This window comes from Odocoileus virginianus, chromosome 34, assembly GCF_023699985.2.
Source record: "Odocoileus virginianus isolate 20LAN1187 ecotype Illinois chromosome 34, Ovbor_1.2, whole genome shotgun sequence".
Lineage (NCBI taxonomy): Eukaryota > Metazoa > Chordata > Mammalia > Artiodactyla > Cervidae > Odocoileus > Odocoileus virginianus.
This window is the reverse complement of record NC_069707.1, coordinates 2,844,023-2,852,162: the sequence shown is the minus strand read 5'-3', so window position 1 is coordinate 2,852,162 and position 8,140 is coordinate 2,844,023. Positions and strand designations below refer to the sequence as shown.

At 45.9% G+C, this 8,140-nt stretch overlaps 1 non-coding gene across 1 annotated transcript; it reads left to right on the top strand.

The window, feature by feature from the left end:
* The first annotated feature begins 1,358 nt into the window (after nucleotides 1-1,358).
* TRNAE-UUC (transfer RNA glutamic acid (anticodon UUC)) lies at nucleotides 1,359-1,430 on the top strand. Its single transcript has one exon. It is a non-coding gene; the product is annotated as a tRNA-Glu (tRNA).
* The last annotated feature ends 6,710 nt before the right edge of the window (nucleotides 1,431-8,140 follow it).

Here is an 8,140-nt window from a genome sequence, read left to right as displayed (position 1 = left end):
GTCGCTCAGTCGTGTCTGATTCTTTTGTGGCCCCATGGACTGTAGCCCGCCAGGCTCCTCTGTCCTTGGGATTTCCCAGGCAAGAATACTGGAGTGGGTTGTCAAGCCCTCCTCCAGGGGATCTTCCCGACCCAGGGACTGAACCCTCGTCTCCTGCATTGGCAGGCGAATTCTTTACTGACGACCCACTGGGAGGCTTTTTCCTCCATCTCGGGCTGTATCTGAGGAAGGGCGTGCTTTTGCTGGGCTGTCCTCTGTCCCTGCAACGGAAGAGTGGGGTGGAAAAAAAGATTTGAATGGAGAAGGAGGGACGGTTCTTCAACAGCTGTTGTGTCCAAACCTCGAGCTGACTTCGTGTTCACAGAGACGCCATCTGCCCATCCAGGCGGGAGATGCCCCGGCAGGCTCTGCATGCTGGAGTGAGCTTTTTTTTTCCTGTATTGATGACTCACAGCGCCAATAGAGAACAGTAGCCAGTCCCGAGCAACCAGGCATCATTTTCCCGGCCTTTCCTGGTTCTCTAGATTCCTGTGGAGATGTTACTGTCTTCTTGCTTTAATCTTTGTGTGACGCAGCAAAAGCTTCACAGCTTTTCTGCCATCTTGTCGGCGGGAGTGGATGTGGACTGAGCCACAAGAGGAAAGAAACAGTTCTAGACCTCAATTCCTCAAACCGTCAGATGGCTTTCAGATTTCCCTCAGCCCTAAAAGACAACTAGCAGGAGTCATCTCAGCTTCCTCTTGGTGTTACTAAATGCTTCTTGGTCTCCAGGGTTGGGATGGACCTCGGACAAGCCATACCAAGTTCAGAGGCCTCCTGATTCCAGATGCTGGCATCAAACATCCAGGAAAATACTGCAGGAGCAAGGCGAACAGGAATGGCTGGTGTGCAAGCAGATAAGAAAAAACAGAAGAAGGAACTTCCCTGGTGGCCCAGTAGTTATGACGTTGCCTTCCACTGCAGGGGGTTCTGGTTTGATCCCTTGTTGGGGATCTAAGATGTCCAGCAGGGGGTCCTGGTTTGATCCCTCCCGGGGATCTAAGATGTCTCGAGGCCTAAAAGACATAAAACAGAAGCAACACTGTAACAAATTCAATAAAGACTTTACAAATGGTCCACATAAAAAAGGATCTTCAAAAAAAAAAAAGAGGAGGAAAATTGTGCTGTTTTTCTAACAATTCCTCTTCTAAACCTGGTCACCTGGTGGAGCTGCTTCCAGCTTTTTGACCTCATCATCCCGGGCAAGATTGGTCCCGTCGAAATTCTCCCTCCTCACTGTCAGTCCATCGATGCGGTCACCCTGTGGCTTTGCCAGCTTCTTGCCTTTCTGATCGATGAATGACAGTCCTTAGGGGTCTTCCTTGGTGGTCCAGTGGTTAGGACTCAGCACCTTCACTGCTGTGACCCAGGTTCAATACCTGGTCAGAGAACTAAGCCCACAAAATTCAGGGCGCGGCCCAAACGTACAACGACAGCCCCTCTGATTCCTACACCCTCTCCTGGGTCGCCCCTCAAAGTCCAGTAAGTAATCTCACCCATTCTTTGACTTCATGACCCACCCCTAGCCAACTCCTAGACTTACATACCCAGTTCAGGCTTCTTTAAACAGCTGTTGGACAAAATCCATGTGTGAATCTCACAGTGACATCCAACAACATGCCTACACTCGTCTGTTCCCCACCTGATGTGTCTCCCCCATGTTCACCAGCTCCAAGAATCCTACCACCATCTCCCCTCTTGATCATAAGAGACCTGCGTGTCACTCTTGAAACTGAGGGCAGTCATCAGTTAGACCCATTAAACTGTGCACGTGCGTGAGTCCTCAGTCAAGTCCAACTCTTTTTACCCCAAAGACTGTAGCCCTCCAGGCTCCTATGTCCACAGGATTCTCCAGGCAAGATTACTGGAGTGCGTTGCCATGTCCTTCTCCAGGGGATCTTCCCCACACAGAGATTAAACCCACATCTCTTGCATCTCCAGCATTGGCAGACGGGTTCTTTATCACTGAGTCACCATTAAACTGCAGCTTGCTTAATAAATAATCAACCGGAACCCGCCTTCACTGATGAGCTCAATTTAATTGTTTTTATAAAAATTTGCACTTCCTCCAAGTATCCCATGGCCTAAACAATAAGATGTTTGCCTGAATTCTTCTGGCACGTGGAGTCAGCTGTGTCCAATTCCAGGTCAAGCTGGTTAAGACTGGCTGGGATCCCCGGCCCTCCAACTGGGCATGTGCAAGCATCAGGTTAAAGACCCTTTGAGGTCAGAGAGCCAAGCACTCCACCCTCGAAGCAGGCTCACCTGCCATTTTCTGAGGAGGCTTCCAGTGAAGAAGCCTGTGGCTCACTGACCTCTGTATAGATCTTAGATCCGCCTCCTGAGTTCGAAAGGCTTAGGATATTTACAGGAAAAAAAAGCGAAAGGCTCAGGGTATTTACAGGAAAAAAAGGGCGGTCTTCGGTGTGCGGAGCCTGGAGAAAGGTGATGTGAGATTTGTTCTCCGATCTCCCGTGGGGCTGCCTTGAATTCAAACCCCTTTTTCTGCAGCAGCCTCAGCATCTCATTGTACACGGGGCAAATGGACCTTGTTCCAAGACACTCAGCCCCACCGCCCGTGCCCGGCCCCTCCGCTCCATCGAATCTTGAATCTCGTTCACCCCTCCCTGGAAACCTCCCTCTCGGCTGGAGTGCAGGCGCCTTGGGGCCCAGGAAGGCAGCATTCCTCCTGACATGACATAGAATTCAGGGGCGGCGGGTACATGTCCACCAGCATCACTTTCTGGAGGAGGGCGGGATGCCGTCACCATGGTGACTGCAAACACAGTCCCGGCCCGGGAGTGATGGGTGATGACTGCCCAGGGCTGGGGTGGGGGACGTGCTGGGGCTGAGGATGTGGCAGGGGGTCCAGGAGGACCCCAGATCCCTGCAGCAGGTGGGAGCTGTCCCTGGGCACGCCTGGATCCCTGCCGCCTCGAGGCCACGCCTGGGAAATACCGAGAAAGCTACGCCTGGATTTTCCAGTTGCTGAAGTGACAGCGGTGTGAAAACCGGCACCTTCCTGCCACAGTGACCTCACCGCCCATCACCGCGGGCCCCGCGGGCAGGGAGGAGGGCGGACCCTTAGAAACAGCGCCCGGAGGTTTGTTTGTGTGCGGTCTCCACCGCCGCTCCTCAGACACACGGGCTCCGCGTCCCATCCGTCTGAGCAGCTGCCCTAAGAGCACCTGGGGTCAGCTGGCAAGGTTGTACCCCCAGATTCCCAGGGGCGCCCTGAGGCACGTACAGAAGCTGAGTCAGAGGTCGGAGCAGGGCCTGGGTGACTGATGCAAAGTCTGCAGCGGGGGCGCCGGGCTGACTGAGGCGCAGGCGTCAGGGAGCGGGAGGGGGGCTCCGCCCCTCAGGAAGGGTCCTCCGTGGGCTGGAGCCCCCGTGGCCTCACAGGCCGAGCCAGGCCGGTGGGTCAGGATCAGAACCAAGTGCCTGCGGCCAGGCTCGCGGGACCACTGGGGGCGAAAGGCTTCCCAAGGAGAGTCCGGGACTTGGGGAAGGGGGTGGTCCGGACTGCATTAATTATTAACTAATTAATATTAATTATGGGTTTTATTGCACAAATTCCCTACTACCTGTGAAACGCGTTTTCTTCACTGGCAGAATGAGGATAAGAACCACTTCATAAATTGTAATAAAGACTAAAAATGCAACAATTAAGCTTCTCCTAACTGGGTTTTCCTAATGGATGAACTTTCTAAATGACAGGAAGCATTTTATCCTTTGTGCACTTGTGTTCCCTACTCGAGGTTAAAGGACCCTGATCTTTATTTCCGTTTTAACTTCACTCTTGCTGAAATTAAACTTTTGATTGGGAAATACATTCACACACATATATATCTTTACTCAACCAAAAAGCTTTATTTTGGCAAGGGTGAAACTAAAAGGAAAATGCTACCTTTTCTTGTCTTTTATATTATATGGTGTTTGAGTTCTTTGAAAGAAATTTTTTGCCAAACTCAAGGTTGCTGCTGCTGCTGCTAACTCGCTTCAGCCGTGTCCGACTCTGTGCGACCCCATGGACGGCAGCCCACCAGGCTCCCCCGTCCCTGGGATTCTCCAGGCAAGAGCACTGGAGTGGGTTGCCACTTCCTTCTCCAATGCGTGAGAGTGGAAAGTGAAAGTGAAGTCGCTCAGTCATGTCCGACTCTTAGCGACCCCATAGACTGCAGCCCACCAGGCTCCTCTGTCCATGGGATTTTCCAGGCAAGAGTACAGAGTGGGGTGCCATTGTCTTCTCGGACTCAAGGTTACTAAGACTGTTTCCTCTGTCTGCTTCTCAAAGTTACATAGTTTTATCTGTTACATTTGGGTCTAGGACTTGTTTCAAATTGATGCTTCAAAGGGTGTGAGGAAGGAGTTTATATTTTTGCTTTTCTTTTTATGTGGCTACCAAATGTCCCAGAACCGTTTGTTGAGGAGATTAGCTTTGAACTCCCATTGCACTTTTGTCAACTGACTATAGGTACATGAATCTATTTTTACAGTTTCTATTTAATTTATCTTTTTCTATCTTTATGCCAACACCACGCAGCTTTGATCAATGCAGCTTTATAATATGTCCTGAGACCACCCAAGATGGTGTAGTGTGTTCATTTCCTCCTGAGAGAACTCCAGAATTACAACTCGCTGTTGAATAACCATCGACAGGAGAATGTTGGATCCCACCAAAAAAAGATACCCCACACCCAAGGGCAAAGGAGAAGCCCCAGCAATACAGTAGGAGGGGCAAAATTGCATTTAGACTCAAACCCCATACGCACCAGAGACGCTCGGAGGGCCCAAACCAAACCTCATATGCACAAGGAGACTCCACAGAGACAGTCAGACCTGCCTTTGACTGTGAGGAAGGGGTTTATATTTTTGCTTTTAGGTAGCTACCAATTGTCCCGAAAAGTGACTGAACTGAATTGATAATATGTCTTGAAATTATTTAGGATTTTGTCCTTTTTCAATGTCACTTTGACCATATTAGGTCATTTCCATTTAAAATTTATAGTTACTTTTTCAACATCTAGCAAAAAGGCCTGCTGGGACTTCACTGAAATTGCCTTGAATCTATAGATCAATATAATGAGAACCAGCATCTTAACAACGTTGTCATCAATCTGTGAACATAGTATATCTCTCCATTTATCCAGATCTTTGTTTTCTCAGCAATGCTTTGCAGAAAGATATTACAGATAAGATAAAGGTCCATAGTCAGGTAATTTTGTGATCCATCCTTATTATATCAGTAACAGATAAGTATTACTAGACAAGATAGGAAACTCAAATTACAGTAGATTATAAAGAATGGAGTTTTTTTAATTAATTTTTTCTGATTGGAAGCTAATTACTTTAAAATATTATAGTCATTTTGCCATACATCGACATGAATCAGCTATGGGTGCACATGTGTCCCCATCCTGAACCCCCTCCCGCCTCCCTCTCCAATCCATCCCGCAGGGTCATCCCAGTGCACCAGCCCTGAGCGTCCTGTCTCATGTATCCAACCTGGACTGGCGATCTGGTTCACATGTGGTAATACACATGTTTCAATGCTATTCTCTCAGATCATCCCACCCTCTCCTTCTCCTCCAGAGTCCAGAGTCTGTTCTTTACATCTGTGTCTCTTTTGCTGTCTCATATATAAGGTCAGTGTTACCATCTTTCTAAAGAATGGAGTTTAATTTTCACTAATGTATAAATCTTGAAGGAGTTATTTCAAGGTTTGTATGGAAGGACCATGATATCCTAGAAACCCATATCCTTCTATATTTCTTCTCTGTCAACATATCTCCAGGTCCTTCTGTATTTCTTCTCTATCAATCTTATCTCCAGGTCCTTCTGTGTTTCTTCCCTGTCTGTCTGATCACAAGGCTTCCATCTGGGATCAAAGAGACAGCTGGAACCACTGTCAGTGTGTCTGTAACACACACAGACACTCAGATGAGGATGGTGCTGGGAGCAAACCTGCTAAGACACAGTAGAGAAGTTTAGGAGACAATCAGAAGCAAGAGAAATAGAGTGGACATGGATAATAATGCAAACAAAAGTAGAAGTGATGAATTCAAATGACATGCACATAATGCATAATAAATGTATAACATATCCCCAAATGGGAAACAAAAGCAACAGAACTAATGTCAAACTATAAGTTTTACAGAAATATGCAAGAAGTTATAAGAAATTTTTGAAATATGCTCTGTAGATTAAAAAGCCCACGATAGTCATTGAAGAGCAATTCACAATTTACTGAAAAGAACAAGACACAAGTTACTGAAAACCGAAGTAAAGACGAAACTTTTAAACATCCAGACAAAAAAGACTAAGGCTGTAAAAGCGAAGTATCGGACTGATTCCAAAATAACTCCGAGAAACATTCCATCCATTCATGGAGAAATATCTACAGATTTTCAAGGAAAGAATGTGACTGATGAATTTTCTACCAAGCAGGACTGTTAGTCACTCAGTAGTGTCCGACTCTTTGTGACCCTATGGACTGTAGCCCACCAGGTTCCTCTGTCCATGACATTCTCCAGGCAAGAATACTGGAGTGGGTTGCCATTTCATTCTCCTCCCAAGCCAAAGTATCATTTAAATATAAAAAGATACAGCAGGAAGTATAAAGTAACTGCTAGAACAAAATATTGATACAAACATCCAGCTTACTAGAAGTATACACATAAGACAAAAGAACCACAAAACCAAACACAGATCAGTTTAGTGGAAAACATGTTTTAAATAAGCAATAAAAATGCTTATTTGTTGTTGTTCAGTCACTAAGTCCTGTCTGATCCATTGTGCCCGCATGGACTGCAGCACACCAGGCTTCCCTGTTCACCATCTGCAGTTTGCTCAAACTCATGTCCATTGAGTCGCTGATGCCATCCAACCATCTCATCCTCTGTTGCCCCCTTCTCCTCCTGTCCTTAATCTTTCCCAACATCAGGGCCTTTTCCAGTGAGTTGGCTCTTCTCATCAGGTGGCTGAAGTATTGGAGCTTCAGGTTCAGCATCAGTCCTTTCAGTGAATATTCAGGGTTGATCTCCTTTAGGATGGACTGGTTGGATCTCCTTGCAGTCCAAGGGACTCTCAGGAGTCTTCTCCAACACCACAGTTCAAAAGCATCAATTCTTCAGTGCTCAGCTTTCTTTATGGTCCAATTCTCACATGTACACGACTACTAGAAAAGCCATAGCTTTGACTCAACAGACCTTTGTTGGCAAAGTAATGTCTCTGCTTTTTAATATGCTGTCTAGGTTGGTCATAACTTTTCTTCTAAGGAGCGAGTGTCTTTTAATTTCATGGCTGCAGTCACTGTCACACTGCAGTCACAGTGATTTTGGAGCCCAAGAAAATAAAATCTGCCACTGTTTCCATTTTTTCCCTGTCTATTTGCCATGGATGGACACCATGATCTTAGTTTTCTGAATGTTGAGTTTTAGGCCAGCTTTTTCACTTCCCTTTTTCACCTTCATCAAGATACTCTTTAGTTCCTCTTCGATTTATGCCGTTAGGGTAGTATCATCCACATATCTAAAGTCATTGATATTTCTCCAGACAACCTTGATTCTAGCTTGTGCTTCATCCAGCCTGGAACATTAAAATCATGACAAAATACTTTCATCCTCCATAACAATCAATGCAATTGAGCTAATCTCATTTTAAAAACACAGGCTTTCAAATGAGATCAAAAGGGAAACCTAACATGAAATATGGAAAAAACTAAAAAATAAGACCACCTAAAACAAAGCTCACCTGAGTGTAAAGCTGGTAATGACTTTGCCTGAGAAATAGGACCACTGTCTGCTGTGAGACAATGATTTTCTTTTCCATGGATGACACTCTATATAAAAGGGTCTTGATTTAGTGTTTTCAAGAACCATCAGTTAGTTAAACAAGAACTGAACAACAGGTATTGATGAGACCTATCTGGAAAAGGCATTTAAATTCAAATTATTTTTAAAACTGGGTAACCAAATGAAATATTTCTGTAAGTGGATACACAGGTCAAGAGTTTCTGATTCTAGTATTTTTACTTAAAGGAAAAAGAAGTGTTTACATAGAAGGTAAAGTGAGGAAGTCAAATTACGGTTGTGGTGAT